At 37.1% G+C, this 23,718-nt stretch overlaps 1 pseudogene; it reads right to left on the bottom strand.

The window, feature by feature from the left end:
- Positions 1–1,909: 1,909 nt before the first annotated feature.
- Positions 1,910–4,768, bottom strand: LOC149008261 (putative serine/threonine-protein kinase-like protein CCR3 pseudogene; annotated as a pseudogene).
- Positions 4,769–23,718: the final 18,950 nt, after the last annotated feature.

The raw sequence follows: 23,718 nt of genomic DNA on the forward strand, positions 1-23,718 counted from the left end.
TTCGTTTATATAACAGGAAAATGATATGTGTTGTTTTCATTCTCTCTCTTCTTGACACTCTGACTGTTTATACAAGTTTTCCTTATATTCTCGTGGCATCAACCCTTCCAAACCCTATTTGCTGCTAAGGATTAGAAGGCTCCAGAAGTCCATGGTAGAGTCAGGCATCTCTGTGGGGAATTTGGGTTGAAAAGAATCCCTAGAGGTCCTTGTCTGATGTAAGGTGTGACTTTATGGTGGAAGTCTTTTGCCCCTAAAAGGTGATGGACTTGGTCATGCTTTGTTTTCATTCTCTCTTTCTGAAACTCTTGACTTTTCTTATGAACAATGAAATATTCTCTTGCCCATCAACCCTACCAAACCCTATTGGTTGCTGAGGGGTAGAAGGTCCCTTAGGATGCAAGAATCAAATCCTTATAAATATGATAGATGTTGTGATGGGTATCATGCATCATCATTGATGCTCCCTTCCTCCCTCCTTTTTTTTTTTTGGCTTAAACGTGTTTGACATTTTAATATACAAGAACAGGGTGAAAAATGGAAAGAAGCTTAACAATTAAAGCCAGCATTGAAACTTGATTAGATGGATAGACATTGTCTTGGCCCTTTTGCTCATCTACAAACATGACAACCAGAAAGCTGGACCATGACAGGTCGTTTTGTAACACAGCATGTGGATGTAAATAAAGCCCATGAAATCAATTCTTTTAAAGAACCGTTGGGCTAGGTGACCTTACTCTAACAGGTTCATTCAGCTAATTTCAATTTCAAACATTACCAAATAAATTTTGAATTTTTAGTAAAAATATTAATCTTTCTTTATTCCATTTTCTGAGATTTCAATCCTATTGAATTGAAGCTTATTAAAAATAAAAAAAATCTAATCCCATCTTAGAAGAATAACCTTTTATTCTAAGATCTACAAGATCTTTTAATTGAGGAATCAAAAACCTTCAAATGTACGTTTGCTTTATTATCATTATAGTTTCAAAAGGTGCCCAAATCGAAGTGGATAGAAGTCAATTATTTTTTCCGTTCTAACTTCTCTCACTTAATGAAACTTATATACTCCCATCTTTATTATAATTGAATTTTACATTGGTTGGTTGGATTGATAAATATACTTAATGCAGATCACTTCTACAAATGAGAAGGGCATTGTGTTGTTGAAGTATGAACTATCTAAGTCAAATTCAATTTTTTCTTCACTACTCAGTTTAGCTCAACTACACCTTTCTTAATCAAGTTGCTGCCCTCTTTCTCTACCTCTTTGTAAGCATTTGATACACCATTTGGGTTTCTTATAATAGATTTTGAAAATGGGTGTTCACCTACTGTCTCTCACCCCAGCAGTGCAGAGACCAGAGGAGGTTTTTCTTAAAAGAGATCCATGATGATGCTTTGTGTATGCAGGAGTAAATGAGAACTCCTATTAGAAAAAAAGTGGTTTTGGTGAGCTCAAAAGGTATTCCTCACCATATAATTTGATTTATGTGTTTCAGTGAAGGTGGGCCATTGCTTAATTGCTTCATTGCTTTTGTGGGTCAGTGAGTTTTTTTTTTTTTTTTTTTTTGTGGGTCAGTGAGTTTGAAGACATAAAAGTCCCACATAACCTTTTCAGACTGGATTGAGTAAAGAAATCATTCAAAGATCCAGTCAAAAGTCCCCAAAACAATTACTGTTGCAACAACCTGCAACCTGGAAGACTGGGACTCTCTGTATTCATAAGAAACAACAAAGTAGTTCAACAGAGAGTCCCAGCTGGACATCAAAGTTCACACCCAGATCCTTTTCGAAGTTTTACAAAAAATTAGATCGAACAGAAGGCAGAGAGAACACTGTGCAGAAAAGCCAATTGAAGAATCAAATTGATTAATGGGAAAAAAAAATCAATTCTGTGTTAGCAGAACAACTACTGCTTCTATGTTCTTTCTTTACACTGAAGTTTTCAAGTATAACAATAAAACTCAAAAAAAAACTAAGAAAACAAAAAAAGGGTCATTTAAGAACAAATCATCTAGACAAAATTTCTTAATAATCCCCAATAATTTCTTCTCAATGATGTTGGAATGCTTTATTGATTTCCTTTTTTACGTTTCATTCAGAGGCAATAGAGATGGAATTACTTGAAATGCTAGCATGGCTGCCTTCACAGAGAGACAAAGCTCTATCCAAATTATTGACAATGTCTGTCATTGTTGGCCTATCCTTCCCTTCCAAATTCACACAATGCATTGCAATATATGCAACCAGCTCCACCGCTTCCATTTCGGATGCCGCCGGTAGCCCAACCCTTGGATCCAGAATTGAATTCAGCTCTCCAGAAGTAATATTGGGCACTGCATGTTCCACCACGCTTTTGGGTCCTCTGTGTCCTTCTTCCTTGAATATGGCTCTCTTCCCAGTTAATATCTCAAGCAGAACAACTCCAAAACCATAAACATCGCTCTTCACTGTTAGTACATTTAGCCCATAGTACTCTGGATCCATGTACCCAACTGTTCCTGCTGCTTTTGTTGAGGTATACTGACCAGTTGGAGATTCAGGTCCCATTAAAGATAACCCAAAATCAGAAACTCTTGCTGTCCAGTTTGAATCAAGTAATATGTTTGAAGACTTGATATCCCTGTGAATTATAGATGGAACAGCATAGTTGTGAAGATACTCAATTCCCCTTGCTGCATCTAATGCTATACTAATCCTAATTTTCCAGGAATTTAATAAACTGCTACTCTTCTCAACATTGTCCTTGGAATGCAGATGATCATATAGAGCTCCATTTTTCATGTATTCATATACTAGAAGCCTCTCTTCCTTTTCATCACAAAAACCCACTAGCCTTACTAGATGTTTGTGATGAACCCGAGATAAGAATGCAATTTCAGACTCGAATGCAGTCTCCCTCTCTTGGAATTTCTTTGTCTTTGTACCTACATCTGCCCTTTTAATGGCTACTTCACGCCCATCTGCAAGCTTGCCTTTGTATACACTTCCAAAGCTTCCAGCCCCAATCTTGTTCTCTGGAGAGAAGTTGTTAGTGGCCACTGTTAGCTCTGCTAGGCTGAACTCCTCTGCTCCCCTCTCTGCGTGCTTTGAAGTTCCACTCCTCTGGCGCTTGATTGCTCTTGAGCTCTGGCGCCTAAGGGTGGAGGATCTTGATAGGCCGAAGAGATCACCACTTCCATTACCCCCACCACCATTAGCATTGCTTCCTGTAATGGTGGGCTGCACAGAATTATGTACTTTCTTGCGTCTACAACAACGTATTCCAACCCACAAGCAGTAGACAATGGCACAGAACCCACAAAAACACCCAACTGATCCTATAATCATAAAAATTAATAAACGCTTGCTTGTAAAAATTGATGATGGAGATGGTGATGCTATGGAGGGAGGAGGAGGCGATGGAGGTGGTGAGGATCCTTCAGGCTGTTCCGCCGGCTGTAATGGTGATTGCAAACAAGGCTGACAGATTACACCTGAACCAGCACAATATTGAGAGGCAGCCGGACTTGGACCGCAGGTACAGTTGTTTTGAGTGCAAGGACCTGGAACAATCTGAGGAAGATAAGCTTCTGAAGAACTAACATTCCAACCAGGTCCCCAGCAAATCACCAATAGACTTCTGGATTGCAATCCACAAGTGAAATCAGAACCAGCGACAATCAAATAGAAGGAAACACCATTTGTAATGTTACTGGAGAATTTTCCTCCTCCTCCCCAACAAACCACAGAACCATCTGAAAGTCTAGTGGCACAGCTATGGTTGAACCCCAATGCTAGCTGATAAAACTCCCCAGATGAATTCTCAGGAACTTGGAGTTGCCCAGAATTGTTGCTCCCTTTGCAGACGAGAAAACCATTGATATTCAACCCACAAGCATGAGATCCGCCAGCAACTAAGCTTTTCATGGCCATATTTGCAAATTGATTCTCAATCTGTGTTGCAATTCCAATGTTAGACCCCCAACAGTGAACTTTTCTGTTACTACTCAGAATCCCACAAGAAAATCCTCCCCCGGAAGAAATGGACAGAAATCTTTGAAGCATAGGTGCCTGAGGAAACTTTCTACTCCCATTCCCTCTCCAACACATTGCAGCCTGGGTTTCATCTACCACAGCACAGACCTGTTCATCTCCAACTGACAAATCCCTCAACCTAACACTAGCATTACGATAAACCCTTCTGGGTTCAAAACTGGAGTTCCAACAGAGCAAAACATAACCACCTGAATACAACCCACAGAAGTAATCTCGACCACCGGAGATTACTTCGAAAGACACATTGGGAAAGACCGAAATGCTCTGACCTCCTCTATAGCATTCGATTCTCTGGGAAGAATTGCCTGCGAGGATTCCGCACACAGTCCGAGAACTGTAACTGATGGCGATAGTAGAGGCTGAACCGAGTCCATCGGTTACACACGCAAAGAATAAGGCTACGAAGAAGATGGCCAAGATCACAGAAAGATGGGTTCTCCTCATCTTCTTAAGTGAGTTCTAATGGCTGAAACAATCACTGTTTTCCTCATCATTGACAGATACAGAGACAAAGAAGGAACACAAATGAAAGAAGGAAGAAAAAAAAAGAGTTTTTGTGTCTATCTCTGTCTCTCTCTGTTCTCCCTTTTCACCTCATAGCTCTGAAATGAGAAAAATGTGTTCTTCCCATTGGTTAAGACAGAGAGAGAGAGAGAGATTTAGGAGAAGAAGAAGAACAACAAATGGGAAGGTAAGAAGAAACAAAGAAAGAAAGAAAATAATGAAAAAGAGAGAGAGAAGGGAAGGTGATGAGTAGAGAGAGGCGGCGTGTAAATTGGGACTTTTAAGAATCTATTTAGCTAAGTCGTCATTTTAACATAGATGCGTCGCCGGTTAGTTTAGTAATTTCACATCACCACGTCTTCCTATTTCCTAAGATCACACGTGTACGGTTGACGGATTCCTAGATACTCTTTTTTTGCTTCATTGTCAAACATTGTGGATCAGTGGGCCCCACTATCCTTCGGTCCGGAGAAAGTAACGGTCAACACTGAGAGAGAATAGAATCTAATCAATTGATTCAATCTATCGCTTTGTTCGAAATGACCATTATGTCCTTTTCTTATACCAGTAGAGCAACTGAGCACCGTCATATCCTAAATCTACGGTGGAGGATGAATCTGATAAACCAATGGACCGTGGAAGCAGGCCCACAGGCCTAAAAGTCAACGATTTGGTGACAAAACGACCAAGAACCCGAGGAAGAACTACATTTTCATTGTTCCTTTTTTTTTTTTTTATTATTATTATTATTATTATTATTATGGATTAAAAACTGTTCAAAAAATTTTGAATCTACCTTATTACAGTCTTCAGGTGCTGAAATTCCGTAAATGAATTAAATAAATGGAATAAAAGCAATAAATTTCTACCAAAATTAAGGGGGAAAAATAATAAATGCAATAAATGTTGTCCGTTACGATGCAATTTGGGGGATCAGAACTTTCGTTTGCTATAATACTCGGGCATGTCCCGCTAAATCTTGAAATGCGACGTTCGTAATTTAAGGATCTCACAGGAGATATTCATGCCGCAACAATCAAAGACGCGGGGTTGTCAGTCTTGTCTGTTATATTTACAGTTTAAAATGTTGATCGACTACTTAGATTTAGTTCACGATAACTTTGTTGGACATTTTCATAGGGTTTTGATTTCTATCATATCGACTAATCAATCAAATCAAGCGAAAAATTGGATCAAATTGTCTCTCCCTCTAGCGTTTGATTGCGTTCATAGTACAATCAACCTATTAGCTTGGCTAGTTTTTGGTTGTTTATTGTTTTATGGGACAATAATTCATTACACGTATACATCGGTGATTTGTTAAATAAGGAATTTTGTTATTCTGATTGAATGTATAATCATCAAAAGAACACTTTGTCTTGTTGATAAACAAATAAAGATTTTTCATGACACCCGAGAGAGGCGGTTTTCTAATGCCACGTCAATACGTAGATGACTCTTGATCTATGAGGTGCAAATGCAATCTTCGAGGCATTGATTTACCACTGATCATATCAAACATTGAAATAAATTCCTAAAAATTGTACCTTAAAATACAAAATTATCTTACAATAGAATAAGTTTATGATTTGAAGAGCTAACTGCCCAACTGTATGTATAGATTGTTTCTTCCCTTTGGCATAATATGTCACTCTTGTCTTGTTTCAAATGTCATTGTTTAAGAAAAATGCATTTTGCAAAAGTAGAATTTTATTAATGAGAAACTGACAAGAAAAGTGAACATTGTTCTCAATGATTTTTCATAGTCTAGCTTTCATTGATAAGAGATGGAAGTTAAGCTTCTAAATCCATCACATTCACAACACAAAAAACCAAAGCAAAGAAGACAACTTTGGAGTTTCTATTTGGCTCTAAATCATCTCTATGACAATTGTGACACTACCCAGATCTCAAAATCTGTAAAATCAAAAATTCAAGAACAACAACAATAACAACAAAAAACATCTGATGAACCCAGAAAGATAAAGGCAAAATGGTAGGACTACTAACAACAATGGTGATATATGATTGTTCATGATTGTGTTAAATAATCACTTTTGTATAGACAAGACCAGCTAAGCCTTGGCATTTTATCAATTATTGGATTCAAGTATAAATCCTTGAGCAGAAAGGATAAGATTGGTTTAGGCTAATAAGTTTCAATTGGTCACTTTTTTATTGGATTCAACTTCGCTTATCCCGTTTGATTAACGTCTTTGTACTTGTTCGTTTTCATATTCTAGAATTGTTTTTTCTCTTCTATCTTGATTATAATCAGTTTTATGTAGTTGATTTTATTATCTACATTGTTATTGATGTGGCATGTAAGTTCCTACTATGCTATCCTCCCACAGGTAGAGAGTATTTCTTGATTAAGAATTGATTTTTGTTCTTCATCAATGCAGTAAATATAAATACATATGATGCATTAACTAGAAAGGAAAAAATAAATAAATTTGAAATGGGCTTTGGCTTTGGCTTTCCTTAGTTGCCCAAAATGAAAAGCCTTGTTTTATGGCCCAATTTTCATGTGGGATAACAGAGCCCAATAATCCTTTCTTTCTAAGCCTGGAAAATGTCCAAGAACACTTAAGCCTTAAGATCAAGCTCTAGTACTACAGCTACTAACAATTATATACAATTTGATTATCCACTTTCTTGAACACCATTCTTGCAAGATGAGGGATAATTTTGTGCAAACTATTCCCTATCAAGGAACCAGATCTGTTTCTCACCTTGGAGTTAGACAAGGAGGTATTAGGAAAATATTTGGCTTTTAGGTTTTTGGCCCGGATAGAGTTAGGCTTTGTTAATCGCCTCCAGCCTTGCTTAAGGAGTAGAGCCTTGTTCACTAGTTCCATCTTTCTAAAGCCAAGCCCACATTTATCTTTGGGCAAGCAACATTTATCCCGAGAGATGAGTGTTAGAGTTTTACTTGGATTGGATTTACCTATCTAGAATTTTGGCAAATCGAATCCATGGATTTGTAGACCTTCTTAGGAAAGAGGATGTATTGCATATGGTAGATTGGCAAAGCTTGCAGCACAGGTTGCATGGTTACAGCTCTCCTAGCAAATGTTAGTGAGTGAGACTTCCATCTTGTCATTCACCTTCCTTAGTAGTGGATTTAGGCTTTTGGTTTTTTCCTATCTCATGGAACATATTGGACCCTACGTAGATAGCTTTCTTATTCATTTCCCTAATCCCTAGTGAGCCCAAAATCTTTGTTTTGAGGGGTTGGGGGGGGTATTTTTGCTAAAGAAGACTTCACTTTAGTTAATGTTTACCACCTGTTCAGTAATGTTTCCAAAGATATCTAGCACAATTTTAATAACACAAATATCATCAACACTTGTACGACAAAAAAATGAAGGTATCATCAACAAAGAATAGGTGTGTTATCTCAGAGCATTCCTAGCAATTTTAATTCCCCGAAAAGCATCCTCAAGCCTAAAACTTCCCAATGACCTGGATAAAATTTTCATGACTAGCAAAATAGGTAAGGACTTAAGGCACATCCTTGCCTCATGCCCCTAGAGATAAAGAACCAAGAATAAGGTACACCATTGATTTTTCACAGAAAAAGGTGGTGGGGAGACAATTTATGAGGTCACACCACTTGGGGTGAAAACCTAGACACCTTAAAACTTTCAAAATGATCTCCCCCCCCCCCCCCAATTCAACCCCATCATATGATTTAAACATATCTAATTAAGAGCTACAAATCCTTGTTTTGCTTTAATCTTGATATAAAGTGAAAGATCTCATGGGCTAACATAATTTTATCAGCAATCTGCCTAGCAATAACAAAAGCACCTTGGAAATTTGAGACAAGGTCAAGAAGGAGAGGTTTAAGTCTTGCAGCCAACAGTTTAGCTAAAATATTATAAGAGATATTGCAGAGACTAATTGTCCTATAGTTGGTGAGTTGAGTTGCATCCTCTACTTTGGGAATAATACATACGAGGGTATGGTTGGTCCCAAAAGGAAGAGTTGCAATTTGAAGAACTCATGAACAAACATGACAAGATTGGTTTGGATCATGTCCAACATTTCTAAAAGAAATAGGCTTAGAACCCATCAAAACCTAGACCCTTAAAAGCCCCAATGGAAAAAATAGATTGCTTTATTTCCTTCAAGTTTGGCAAAGCAGATACAGAAGAGTTGCTAACAATATTATTTGCAGCTGGAAATAAATCATCAATAATAGAGGGGATCACAGAGTCAGTAGAAGTATACAATTCACACATGAATTTTACAAAACAATAAACATTGCCACTAGATTCAACAATACATGTATTACCATTCTTTAAGAATTCAATCTTCCTCTTTATAAAATAAAATTTAGATGCCATATCGTAATATCGAGTGTTTCTGTCTCCATTAGTCACATACTTCATTCTGGATTTTTGGGACCAAAATAGTTCTTGAGAGTCATACATCTAGCTCAACCAATTCTTCTTCTAATGGTAGAGGTCTTAGTCCGGGTTAGGGAAATTTTCAATGGCCAGTAATTCCAAATTCTAGTCTGTCACATAAAGAATTAATACGCCCAAATTTCTCAGAGTTCCCACTATTCAAAAAATTTGAAAATGATGCTAACTTGGATGTCAAAATCTCACCTTTGAGAGCATCCCACACTTTACATGAATCAGATTGGAATTCAGGGTGCCCTTGCCATAGAAGCTGGTAGTGGGAAAAAAAATTCCTGATTAGCTGTTAGTATTAATCAACAAGGGAGAATGGTCAGATCTAATTGTTGCCAGTTTAGTTAATTTCAGATTGGGGAAAGAGGCCAGGAGTTCAGGGTTACTAAAGGCTTTGTCCAAGTTTTCTTTTGTTAAATGGGGAGGTGTTTATGGTCAGACCATAATATCTTGGACCATCACTAGGAATTTTAGTAATTTTAGTAAGATTATTATCCTCAAAAAGTGTTGTAAGGTATCGGAGTGCAGGTGTAGGTCTAAATATGGTCCCACATTTATCTTCAAGTGTCATCACCACAAATGAGAATTGGATCATCAATTGTTGGTAAAATATGCGTCAAAGAGAGCCAAACATAGTAGAATGCATATTGAAGAGGTGCATACAAGAAGATAACCACAAAGGAAATTTTGGTAGATTGCAATTGAATAGCTATGTAATGAGGGGATGAGAACAGAATCATATGGGACTTACTCATATTGGTTAGCACCCACAAAACTGGCCCCCTTGATACCCCCCTAATATCGGTGCTAGGCACTTCAAACAGGGACCCATAAGCCTTCAGAGAACCACTAAACCATTTTTAAACATCACTAAAATCCTTGTAGTGAGGTTCACAGAGGAACAATAAGTCAGGATGGTACTTTCTATATAATTTTTCAAGCCAATTCACAATAAACTTTCCATTGATGCCCCTTACATTCCAACTTGAAAACAACATTTTAAGTAGCTTCTTGCTCCACAGAACACAAACTAGAAGAAGATAATCAAATTGTATCTACTACACAGAGAACAAGATTGAGAGAGAAGGAATACAAAATAGGCTAATGCTAAACAGAAAAGGTTAATTGTAGTACACATGGAAGCTACCAAAAAACATCTGAAGCAAGCATACACAACTAACAGCCAAAAACATAAACTAGTAAGCCAAAATCTATACCCAAATTTTTTTTCTTCTAAAACTAAGCAAAGAAATCTAGAATTTTGCAAACCAAACGAAATAAACTGGGACACAAAGAAAGAAAAATTAAAGTGATAGTATCAAGGAACCACATAAAATAGGAAATGGGGGTCACCTGGTTGTCCATCAGTGTTTGATTTGTCAATGGGGCTTGAGAAAATGTAGTTGAAAAAGGATACAACATGGTTTGGCCAACTCAATTATAAATCCTCATCAAAATGTTATCTTTCATATTGTTCAGGAGAGAATCACGATCCAGAGATTTAGAACACAGAGTTAACAAAAGATTTGAAAGAGTCCATGGGATCAAAAGGTTGAATTGGGGGGGGGGGGGGTGTAGGAGAGCACTTCCTTTTTCAAATGGGGTGTCCATGCTCAAGGTTCTAGTTATCACTCTCCTCAAAGATGTCACCGTCCGGCTTACTAGAGAAAAGACCACCCTTTGCTTTTGGATTGCAACAATACACATGGTAGATATTCATTGTTTGAGCGCCTACCACTGTTTCTTTTTCAACCTTTACACCCCACCTCCCCAAGCTGCATTTTTAAGTTCCTTCATCCACTAACACTACCTCCCCTTAGCTTCTTTTAATTAGCGGACTGGGGGTGCAAGTGAACCCTTCAGGTCCCCTCCTACTTTCTTCCCACAACATCATCCATCCTCTCTGGATTCGATCCTTGTGCTCATACTCTTGTTCATCTTGATCTTTGGGCTCCTTTTACTCCGATTTTTTGGCTTTTGTAGTCTTTGGGCTGCCGTCGGGCTGTCTTTGCTTTGGGAACCTCCTAAGGCATCTGGTCTTACTCCTTGTCCCCCCCCCTGGTTCGGTCCCCCGCACCCTGGGTGTGTCCCCTCGTCTCGGCCTTCGTTTGCCCTTCCCTCTGGCAGATCTTCTTTATAAGGCATTGGTGCCTCTCGATGACTTTGGCGATCTGTGTTCCGCTTGTTGTTTGGTTACTTTCTTCGGTTTTTGGTTTCTTCTTCTTTTCTTGGGTCATCCCATCTCCCTTTTCCCCGCCCTGGCTCTTTCCCATCTGGTTCCTGGCCTCCTGCTCCCGCTTCGGCCTCCCCTCCGGGGGTGTGCCTCTGGTTTTGCCGCCTTCGCCCTAACATTCATGTACTTAATCAGGTCCATATGTATTCACATAAAGTCACTAGGGTAATGGGCAGACCCACAACCCTAGTTGGTAAAATAGAGCAAGGAAATCAATCTCAACCAATATCATTCATTCTCATATTACCAATATAAGTTTTGAAAAGAAAGAACAATAATCACTAATATATTCTTACCTTTCATTCGCACAAAGTCACACACAATCACATAATAATAATATAAAATTTAAGACAATATCTCATCAATGAAATTGAAATAACGATATTAAAACATACAAGACATGGTTAGTTTATTCCTCACTTTTCGATTTGATTTTTGTTCTCCAAATTCCCAATTTTCACACTCATGAGTAGATACTTATACTCAAAATACTCCTAATCACATAAGAGAATAGTAGATATTAATTTCAGAATCACAAAGAGATCCATAACATGCTTCCCGAACCAAATTTGTTAAATGGCTTCAAACCCGCCATTCTCAACCTATTTTCAGCAAAATTCAATATTTCGCCTTCGATTTGAAGTCGAATCGAAACGAGACTTTGGGAACTTCTAACTAATAGTAATAGGGTTCTAAAGGTATAATCAATTTGACCCAATTCGGTCTCAGTAAAAAAACCCCAAATTTGGCTTTCGTGAGTGCTCGCGGGCGTCTCTAAGAGTCAAAAATGCAAAATCATCCGCAATGAATTGCACAAACCACTTCTAAACTAAAGGGAAACATAAATATAACTAATTACAAACATTCAATGCATCTAATATACTCCCTTTACCAAAATCTAACATTTATTGTGAAGGAAACATCACAAGCCAAGGTTTAGAGAAGAGAGGTTGAAGAACACTCACATTTCTCAACGTTCTCGCGACGATCCGAGTCTCAACGAGTCTTCGTGTGGATGGAATCCAATCTTCTCCTTGGTTTCTCCTCCTCTCCAAGCTTCAGCCCCATTCTAGCATTAGAAAATCAGTATTGGGGTGAGTAGAATCATAAAATAGGGTTTTAAACTCAAATTTTCAAATTTGCTCAAAACTGGGGGCGGGTGGTTGATCCAGACCAGTCAACTGGTCCAATCGATAGGCCCTTGGTTTAGGGGTCAACCAAGATCCGATTCCCATGATTCTCGTCTTGAAAGAAAGGTCTTTCGAATACCTACGTTTGTGTATATTTACCTCATCGTTTGGATTTTTCATCACCGATTTTTGGACGTGCCAATATCGTCTTTTAATTCCCTCATAACTAACCTTCTCTCTCCTCTTAAATTCTAGGAGGGGGGTCGGGTCATCACTAGGGCCATCCACTAGCATTGGGTTCATTTCCAAACCTTCGGGCTCGACTCGAATGGTCCATAGTTGTCGCCGACTCGATGTCCAAATTCGCGGTCTCAAAATCATGGGTTAAAGGGTTAGAAATCCAAGAGATTTCACACTAATGACCACCCATTATTATGTCTTAAATTACATGGCACCCACTTTAAAATTACAAGTTACCCACAATTATTTTTTCTTGTTAAGTGAGAGGTAAAATAATGTAAATGCCCTTACTCCTATTTAACTCATTTAAAATTCAAATTACTCAAATGCCCTTTGGGCAATAAATTTATAGTGTTGCCCCAATCTAACTCACTAAATGACATAAATGCCCTTACCCTATTTCACTCATTAAAAATTGAAATTCAAATTACTCGAATGCCATTTGAGCAGTGAATTACAATATTGCCCCATCTAACTCACCATCTCCATCTTCCTCCACCGGATTTTTTTCTCTCTACTCACATACTCCCTCTCTAATGACTATTTTGTGTGATTGTGTTTTTTTTTGCAGATCAGATCTAAAGAAGTTGTTGATTTTAATCCTTTGCCGTTACTAGTTGCCCTTTTAAATGGAAATCATCTCGATTCCACTTGGTTTCGAAGCGTTCACGATAATTAGATTTTCTTTCCTCTTACTTTCATGTGAAAAGCAAATATCAGTGACTGAGTAGGGTTGGACTTGATATGATTAGGTGTCCCCCTTCAACTTGGAAGGGTAATTCTTGAGCAAAAGTCCCTAACTACAAGCACTGTTACAGCTAAATTATGTTACATCATTAATGATATACCAATAGTTTATATTGGATACATCTTTACCTTTTTAGTGATTTCCTCCTATGTCTCAGAGTTTCTACATAATTTTACATCCATTTAGTTCAATGATAGATAGATAAAATTTTTGGAATGCTTATAGACAATATCATAACGAATGAAATGAGCATTAACATTTAAATTGTGTTGAAAATAATTCATCTTAACATCATGCATAACAAATAGTAGTTTACAAGGCGAGGATTCATAGAATTCTTTTAGGGCCTGTTTGGTTACATGAGTCTGGAGATTTCACATATCTAGAGATTTCAAATCTGTGGAGTCATAATTTATAAAATTAACTGTTTGGTTAACCGATATGTGGAATGAAATTTGTGGATTCATCAGTGATTTTTGTGAATGCGCAAATATTTCACCCCATACCCATAAATCTACAGATTCACTTTTTTAGTGTAAAGAGATGAATCTCTAGATTTCATGAATCTAAGACTTTCACAACCAAACGAGTATAAATCTTGCATTCATGAATTCAAAGATTTGAAATCTCTGGATTCATGTAACCAAACATGCCCTTAAGCAACGGCAGTTCCCAACCATAAAATGCATGCATGTATTATGAACATAAAACACATACATGTATCAATGAATGAATAAGAAAAATACTCCTCAAGGATGATGCATGAGCTAAAGTTCAAATTTCATTATCTAATTGTATGTATTTATCCAATATAGAGATCAACTAATTCTAATGGAAGACTAATGTAGCACTAGGGATGGAAGCAGCACTAACAAGGCCATGACAAACCTAATTGCAAACCATTGACAATTGACCTCTACGTGCTTGATGCGCTTAAGGAAGATTGGGTTCATATTAATATGCAAATGAGGCTGATTAACCCAAGATAAATATATTGTGTAAGATATTGGAATACCAAAATCACTGAGCAATGTAACTAACTACACAAATTCACAAGTCTAAATGTATCCAAATCACATTAAAAGCAACCATCAGGAAGATCTCTGTGATTGGGATATGATTTGCAAGGTTAGTTGTCTTCAAGGATCTAGAATTATATTTAGAAAATCACAAATGATGCCTCTTTATTCCACAGAGATCATAGCAAATCAAAGCATAGAAACCCCCTCGAATGGATGTGAAAATCTTTCTGGGATCCCCAAAATGTCCTGTTTCATTTATGTCTCTGCAAAAGAGAAATCTATCCATGTTCCATAAAACTAGCACATTGAGAAATTCACTTATTGGGTACTTAAGATCAGTAGCAGTTGTGTAATCAGCCCTCAACATCAAACCCTTTTAATGCTGTTCAGATTCCCACATGAAAAATTTTCACCAGAGATGATAGACCAAGTTATCATCTTGTGGTGGTGAGGCGATGTTATCTCCGGTCAAATCCCAGCACATTGCCACCCATTGCTTTTGTTAAAGCACAAACATGGTCTACTCCAACATTACATCTCTCAAGCTCAAACCAATGTTGAGTGTGTTAAAGAAATTGGTGTAAACAGGAGCACGAGATAACAGTATGACAGCTGAAGCTTCTAGGCATGTTACTATGTCGCTGTCCTTAAGACGTAATTCGCCCCTCACGGAAGGTGCTATAAGGTACTAGCAAACCGTCTCCCAGGATACAAAGAAGCCCAAACTCAAGGTTGTTTTCTTGAGTTTTGCAAAGCACAGACAAAACTCAAGAACAGAGAAAACTTCGGATTTTCAACTTACTTGCTGTTTAGAAACTAGAGGGAATTTATAAGCATTGAGGTGCCTCTACTGAACAGTTCATGACTTTGTTCGTATGAGTGCACCTCTCTGTAGGGATACAAATGCCAACGTTCAGATCTGAGCCGTTGGATCGTTCGGCCGCACGATCTAACGGTCCAGATTGAACCATTTATCTTATTGGGTGTGAATGTGGGATAGAAGGAGAGGGCAATGAAAAGGTAGGGAACTAAGAATTTTGTGAGTGTTACTCTTGGTATATATATAGTCTTAGTTTTGGCAAGGAGGGGCCCACAAATCAGCAGTTGTACTTGAGTTCATACATGTTGATTTGTGGGGTCCTTCACCCATTAAGACCTATGGAGGAAATTCCTATTTTCTGTCCCTTGTAGATGATTATTCAAGAAAGACATGGGATTATTTGCCTAAATCAAAAATGAATCATTCTCAATTTAAGGATTGGTGTGCCTTAGTAGAGAATTAAAGTGGAAATGAAATTAAGAACTTAGAACTGACAATGAATGGGTTAGAGTTTGTAAATGAAATATTCAATGAGTTTTGCAAGTCCAGAGGGACACAAAGGCATATGATAGTCAAGGCCACTTCACAACAAAATAGAGTGGTTGAGAGGATGAATATGACAATTTTGAATAAGCTTAGGTGTATGTTATTTAGTTCAAGTATTCCAAAGGGGTTGGGGTGGGGATGTCATAGTTACATCAATATATTTGATTAATAGAAGTCTATCTATTATCCTAAACAATGTCACACCAAAGGAGAAATGGTTTAGGACACCCCCTAATTGAGTGGTTTTAGAGTGTTTAGGTGTGAAGCCTATGCACGTCAACATGTAGGCAAATTGGAACATACAAGTAAGGAGTGCATATTCCTGGGGTATCCCAAAGGTGTCAAGTATAAACTTTGGGATAAGATCCCTAGTTTTAAGACTCTAATAAATGGATATGTAGTGTTTAGGGAAGCTTTCCTTCAATGTCTAACTATTGATAATACAAATATACCATTGTTAGACCAAAGATTAACACACTCCACACAAATTGAGTATGATCAGCCTATTAATAATATGGAAATTCTAGATCTATTTCATACTCAAAATGATGTCATTATTGGTATACCCGAGCCTCTCCTCAGCCCAATCTTGGTGGTTCACCTGCTGATGATCATAATTTTGATGTAGTTTAGCCTGAAACTAGGGCATAATGGCAAGGGGAGCACAAAGACTAAAGTAATTACTTGTTAGCTAGGGTAGAACTAGGAGGGAAATTAGATCACCCAAGAGATATCTGGTCAATGTGGTTGCTTTTTTGTTGAGGAGGCAGCATCTAGCTTAGACTCTAGCTAGCAAACCTAGTTCCTATGTAAAGAGCTTTGGTAAAAGGCCATTAGAGAAGAGTTAGATATTATAACAAAAAATCAAACGATTACTTTTTGATAAGCCTAAAAATCAGAAATTGTTATCTTGTAAGTGTATTTTTAAGATTAAGAATGATGGAGTTAATAACTCCAAGAGATACAAGGCAATGTTAGTTCTCAAGGGATTTGTACAAAGAGAAGAGATTGATTTTAATGAAGTGTTATCACCTATAGTTAAGTATAAAACCATTAGGTTGTTGTTGTCTTTAACTGTGAAATATGACATGTTTAGCGACTTGATGTCAAAACTGTCTTCTTGCATGGTGCCTTAAATGAGGTTATTTATATGTAACAACCTTGTAACTGTCTTCTTGCACGGTAGGAGGTTACTTATATGCAACAACCTTTAGACTATGTAACTGTTGAGTACGAGAACAAAGGTTTGTTTATTGAAAAAGTATTTGTATGGTCTTAAGAGAGCCTTAGGCAATGGAACAAGAGGTTTGACTCATTTATGTTTAGTATATGATTTCATAGGAGTGAGTATGATAGTTGTCTTTACTTTCTAAATTCAAATTTTGATGTTGTTTATTTGCTTTTATATGTTGATTACGTATTATTAACATGTTCATATTATGATCTTATTGCTAAAATTTTAAAAAATAAAATAAAATTAGAATTTGAAATGAAAGGGTTGGATCCAACTAAGAAAATATTAGGCACTGAAATCTATAAGAATCTAAAAATGAAACCTTATTTGTTAATCAAAGATCTTATTTGATTAAAGTATTAGCAAAGTTCAATATGTTTGAGTATAAGTGAATTTAAACTTCCATTAGCTGCTCACTTTAACTTTTCTAAATATCAATGTCCTAGGGATGAAATTGAGAGGCCTGAAATTGCTATATAAGGTTCCTTATTCTAGTGTTATTGGGTCAGTCATATATTTGATAATATGTACTAGGCCTAATATCTCTTATACTGTTAGTATTCTTAGTAGATTCACATATAATATAGGGAAGCAATATTTGTTGGGTCTCAAGTGGCTCTTGAGGTATTTGAAGGGAGCAGTCAATAAGGATTTGGTATAAAAAAAGTCTTTGGATAAAATTGATTTGATGGTTACTTAAGATTTTGACTATGCTAGTATAGAGTGTAGAAATTTCCAAGACGTTGTTTAGTACACATGAAGGAGAAGGGCACTATGAGTTTTCTGTTGATGCTGTTTGGGCTCACCATTGCATCGTCAACTTTTTGAGCCCTGATGAACTCCATATTCAAACCTTATTTTTAGCACTTTGTCATTGTTTTCATTGGAAGTTGACTCACAAAAGGTTGAGTATGTATGTCCTGTTAATTGTTTAGTTGGGCACAATAGCCTGCTCAGCCTTGTTTTTTGATTCAGTAATCAGTACAAAGCTTAACTTTGGTATAAAACTAGTAATAACTCAAAATTAAAAGCATTTGTTAAGTGGGAGTTGATGGTGGGTTAATTACTTAATTAGGCAAATTCATTCTCTTGTGGCTCAATTTGTTCTTTGATGTTGGTTACTTGGTTTGCTTAGTTGAAGGAAAACCGAGCCTTCAGATAGAGTCTTGAGTTTGGACTTTGGACTTTGGACTTTGGAGGAGTAACAAGCACTTAATTATAAAGAAATTCTGTTTTTTAAATCTGCTGTATTCTTTTGTAATAGAGAAATCTTATGCTGTATTCTTTTGTAGGTTATATAATGAGAAATCTTCTGCCGTGTGTGTCGGTCTATTCTTAAATATGCTTTTTTTAGGTAATTCATTCTTACATAAAAAAAGAAAGAGAATTCAGTTGCAGAAGTGCAAGAGATCGAGATCGGGCGAGAGAGAGAGTGGGATTGAGAGATTGAGAATTCGGTTGCAGAAGTGCAAGAGATCAAGATCGGGAGAGGGAGTCGTCTGTGCTTGTTTGAGAGCGATCGGGATCAGGTTGCGTATCACTGAAGAAATGGAATTAGAGATGGATCTAACGACCATCCACTATTATACCCATCGACTCCGATTCCGTCCCGCCAGAACTTTGCAAAGTGGCTCGAACTTTCGTGTTTGAATCTCACTAGAAGCTGTTGCTGGTTGTGTCTTTTGAGGTAATTCATTGTAAAAGTTAAGCGTGATTGTGTTTTTTTACAGATCAGATATACAGAAGTTGATGATTTTGACCCTTGGCCATTACGAAGCGTTCAGGATAATTAGATTTTCTTTCCTCTTACTTTCATGTTAAAAGCAAATATCAGTGATTGAGTAGGGTTGGACTTGATATGATTAGGTGTCCCCCTTCAATTTGGAAGGGTAATTCTTGTCCCTAACTACAAGCACTGTTAAAGTTAAATTATGTTACATCATTAATGATATACCAATAGTTTATATTTGATACATCTTTATCTTTTTAGTGATTTCCTCCCATGTCTCAGAGTTTCTATATAATTTTATGTTCATTTAGTTCAATAATAGATAATAAAAAATTTGGAAGCATTTATAGGCAATATCATAACGAATGAAATGAGGGTTAACACTTAAATTGTGTTGAAAATAAATCATCTCAACATCACGCATAACAAATAGTAGTTTACAATGCAAGAATTCATAGAATTCTTTTAAGCAACGGCAGTTCCCAACCATAAAATGCATGCATGTATTATGAACATAAAACACATACATGTACCATGAATGAATAAGAAAAATACTCCTCAAGGATGATGCATATATGAGCTAAAGTTCAAATTTCATTATCTAATTGTCTATATTTATCCAATATAGAGATCAGCTAATTCTAATGGACGACTAAGGTAGCACTAGGGATGGAAGCAGCACTAACAAGGCCATGACAAACCTAATTGCAAACCATTGACAATTGACCTCTACGCGCTTGATGCGCTTAAGGAAGATTAGGTTCATATTAATATGCAAAGGAGGCTGACAAACCCAAGATAAATATATTGTGTAAGATATTGGAATACCAAAATCACTGAGCAATGTAACTAACTACACAAATTCACAAGTGGTCATGGCATCATGCATCTTGATAAATAAGTGACATCATCTTTTGAGCATATTAGTCGAGTATTCACTTGCTAAACTTTCAACCATAAATTCAAGCAATGGTAGAAGTGAACAAGAGTTTTTTTTGTGTGGTGGGGGGGGGGAGGGGGGGGGGGGGGGGGGGTAAACAGAATAAAGCAAGGTCATTAATGCAAAGAAGAAGTGAATCCAAACTATGTCTTGCAGAACATTTAAAACATTCGAAAAACCAACATATGGAATCCATTTAGATTCCACTTTCTCCCATTCTAGTGGGGTATCCCATGCGACATCTTCTTTAGTGAGAGCTATAGATCCAATTGATACATGGCCGATCAAAATTGAAGAATCTTCAGTTTGTAACCAACAAAATGAAGAAAAAAATGGCGATGTGGAAGGCGATAAGTCTTTCTTTTGCTGGAAGAGGGGTACTGCTTCAATCTATGCTGCAAGCACAATCCTTATATCATATGTAGTGTTTCAAATTCCCAAGGAGTCTGTGCAAAAAAATTGATTCTCTATGCCAAAAATTCAAGCTAGGAAACCCAACAAAGCAAAGGCAACTAACACTCATTTCCTAGGACCGATGCTGTCAACCAAAAGAAAATGGAGGATTGGGGTTCAAGAAAATGGAAGAAGTTAATGAGGCCCTATTACTTAAGCAAGGCTGGAGAATACTCAAAAACCCTGATGCCTTGTGGGTACAAACTTTAAAAGTGAAATACTTTCCAAACACTACACCTTTCGACCCTAAAGTACTAAAAAAAAGGGTTGTGGGCTTGGAATAGCATTTGCGGACGCTTACCCACTTTTAAGAAAATGGTCTGGAAAAAGATAGGAGATGGAAAAAATACATCGTTTTGGTTTGATCATTGAATAAGAAATTCAGCATTTCGATCCTACTCACCACCGGACATAGAACTCTGCCAAAGGAAAACAACAGTTGCACAGGCTGCAACCATTCTCAACACTCGAAGCAGGGAGTTACCTTTTCCTCAAACCTCTCATTGTTATGCAATCTCCAATATAATTTTGTCTAATGAGTCTGATGCCTGGATATCTCTTATTTCAAGCAATGGAGATTTCTCTGCCAAATTGTCAAGGAAAACCCTATCTCAAACTAAAGAAATCCCGACATCTACGAACATCAAAAGATGGTGGAAATTTTTCTGGAGTTTACCCCTTCATCCGAAATTCAAGACCTTCTTTTGGCGTCTTTTAAACTCGGGGTTACCAGTCAAAGAAATCCTCACTAAATGGATGCCAATGGATCCAACATGTGAACTCTGTGGAAAAAGTCCGGAAACTTTGTGGCACATCTTCCTTTTTTGTGAATGGGCAAAACAAATCTAGGCAGCTGGTCCCTTAGGGTTAAGAACTGAAAGATGGATTTATTCATCTTTCACGGATTTGTGCTGATCTTTCTTTCTAGACAATGGAATTGATAGAAGAACAAAAAAATGGATGATATCTGTCTTTATAATAACCTCTTACTTCATTTGGAAAGAAAGAAACAACAAAACTTTTAACAAAATCAATCCCAACCCCAATAAACTATTACACAACACTTTAACTTGGATCCAGGATTTACTGCTTTCTGTAACTAATGTTGTGGAAACAACATGACTCCTATCACAATTGATAAGCCGTCTACTTGCTTTTGTAAAAATATCTCTAATCTGAATCTTTTATCTTGTATGATTTGCGCAGGGTCATACAATCCAGTACTAAAAAGCACAGGATGGAGTGTGGACTGTTTTGGAAGGGAGAGCTTCTATGTGTTTGCACTGGCAGCTTAGGAAAAGGAAGCATAGTTGAAGCCATGCTTATTGGGATGAAACATGGAATAGATCAAGCAAAGAAAATGAATACACAACTACAAGAAATATGGTCCAATGAACAAGAAGTGATAGATCTACTCTCATCGCGGAATCACAACAAATGGCCAATAACATATGTCCAGATTTTGGTAGATATTATATGTAATAATATTAACCCCAAGGCCCCAGGACGTCCGACACTCCAGCAATGGTTTAATCATTTTGCACTTACAGCATCAGTAGACTATCCACAGACATTTGTTGTACTAGATATTAACAAACTATGTCTTTGCTACAATAATTAATAGAATCTTTTTTTAGCATAAAAATAATAATAATAATAAATAAATAAATAAACTTGATTAAATGCACATTAAGTAGCTATGATTGTACCTTCATATCATAAGGGTATACAAGTTCTTTTTTTCCTCAATTCTTTTGCCCTCTTTATATTGATTCAAATGTGTCTGTGTTGGTATTAATTCATCCATTTTTTTTTCCTTTGGGACTGAGGCATGCTCGGGTTAATTTACATGTAACTTGACTACATCCTCAAAAGGGTTAACTTTTTTTTTTTGGTAAAAAAAAAAAAGGGGATAACATTTACATATAATTTAAATATAAAGGGGATTCACCCCTAATCTCGAGGGAATTCAGACTATTGACCCTATACTAAGAGATGTTGCTCTTTCACATTCATGTTTTTGTTTTCACCAACAAGCTCTCCCAATTTGTGAGCATGTCTTGATACTTGTTCAATCTTCAAGCATAAATTTATCAGTAGAAAAAAATTCAAAGACAAATAGAGATGTTACCGCAAAGCTCAACTTTAAAGCCCAAAATGAGAGAAAGAGAATAGGGTTGCTGTTGGTAGGGAGGTAGCCAGAAGGGGGAGGGGTGGGATTTAAATCAAAAGTAACTTTTTACTTGTAATGCATTCGTCTTTAGCTGTCTAGGATTTGGGGAATATCTGGTGAAAGACGAATTTGGTTAAGTTAGAATATTTCAAAACTTCTTTTTAAGTCTAAAAATATCCAAATCACATTAAAACAACCATCAGGCAGATCTCTGTGATTGGGATATGATTTCCAAGGTTAGTTGTGCTCAAGGATCTGGAATTATCTTCAGAAAATCACAAATGAGCGCCTCTTTATTCCACAGAGATCATAGCAAATCAAAGCATAGAAACCCCCTCAAATGGATGTGAAAATCTTTCTGGGATCCCCAAAATGTCCTGTTTCATTTCTGGCCTCTGAAAAAGAGAAATCTATCCATGTTCCATAAAACTAGCACATTGAGAAATTCACTTATTGGGTACTCAAGATCAGTAGCAGTTGTGTAATCAGCCTTCAACATCAAACCCCCTTAATGCTGTTCAGATTCCCACATGAAAATTTTTCACCAGAGATGATAGACCAAGTTATCATCTTGTGGTGGTGAGGCAATGTTATCTCCAGTCAAATCCCAGCACATTGCCACCCGTTGCTTTTTGTTAAAGCACAAACATGGTCTAGTCCAACATTACATCTCTCAAGCTCAAACCAATGTTGAGTGTTTAGCTTCTTGGGTGTGAATGTGAGATAGAAGTAGAGGGCAATGAAAAGGTAGGGAACTTAGAATTTTGTGAGTGTTGCTCTTGGTATATATATAGTCTTAGTTTTGGCAGGGAGGGGCCCACAAATCAGCAGTTGTACTTGAGTTCATACATGTTGATTTGTGGGGTCCTTCACCCATTAAGACCTATGGAGGAAATTCCTATTTTCTGTCCCTTGTAGACAGGGGTGTAAATGGATAATCGAAATCTGCTTCCTAATTCTCATCCGCATCCGTTAGGGGTATCCGAATCTGTCCGATTATTAATAGGATACGGATATGGTATACCCCTTTCTTACCGAATATTATCCGTCCGATAAAATTATCCGATTAAGTTACTTATTTAGATTTATTATTCTTATTTTTATAAATTTTACCTATGATATGTGACTATTTTTCTAGATTTTCTACTAAAATAGCTACCAAAATTGTTAAATTGTTAAATTTCAAACCTAGCTCTCACAAATAAAAAGGTAAAGATGTAAATAGGTCATCGAAAATTTGTATTCAATCTATATTCATGCCCATTTAAAAGAATCTACTTAAGAAAATAACTATCCGATTATCATCCGAATCCTGCAGAATCCGTCCGAAAACCGATAGGATATAATCCGAATCCGTCCGAATATAATAGGATGCGCTGGATGGACTGTAGGGTTATGTAATGGAGGACATATGCAACTTATTAGCTCTAGAAGATTAGAGGAGGGTGAGCTGGAGGTGCTTCTTTTTGGCATACATG

This window comes from Hakea prostrata, chromosome 8 (assembly GCF_041222555.1).
Source record: "Hakea prostrata isolate BN-2017 chromosome 8, UWA_Hpros_2, whole genome shotgun sequence".
Lineage (NCBI taxonomy): Eukaryota > Viridiplantae > Streptophyta > Magnoliopsida > Proteales > Proteaceae > Hakea > Hakea prostrata.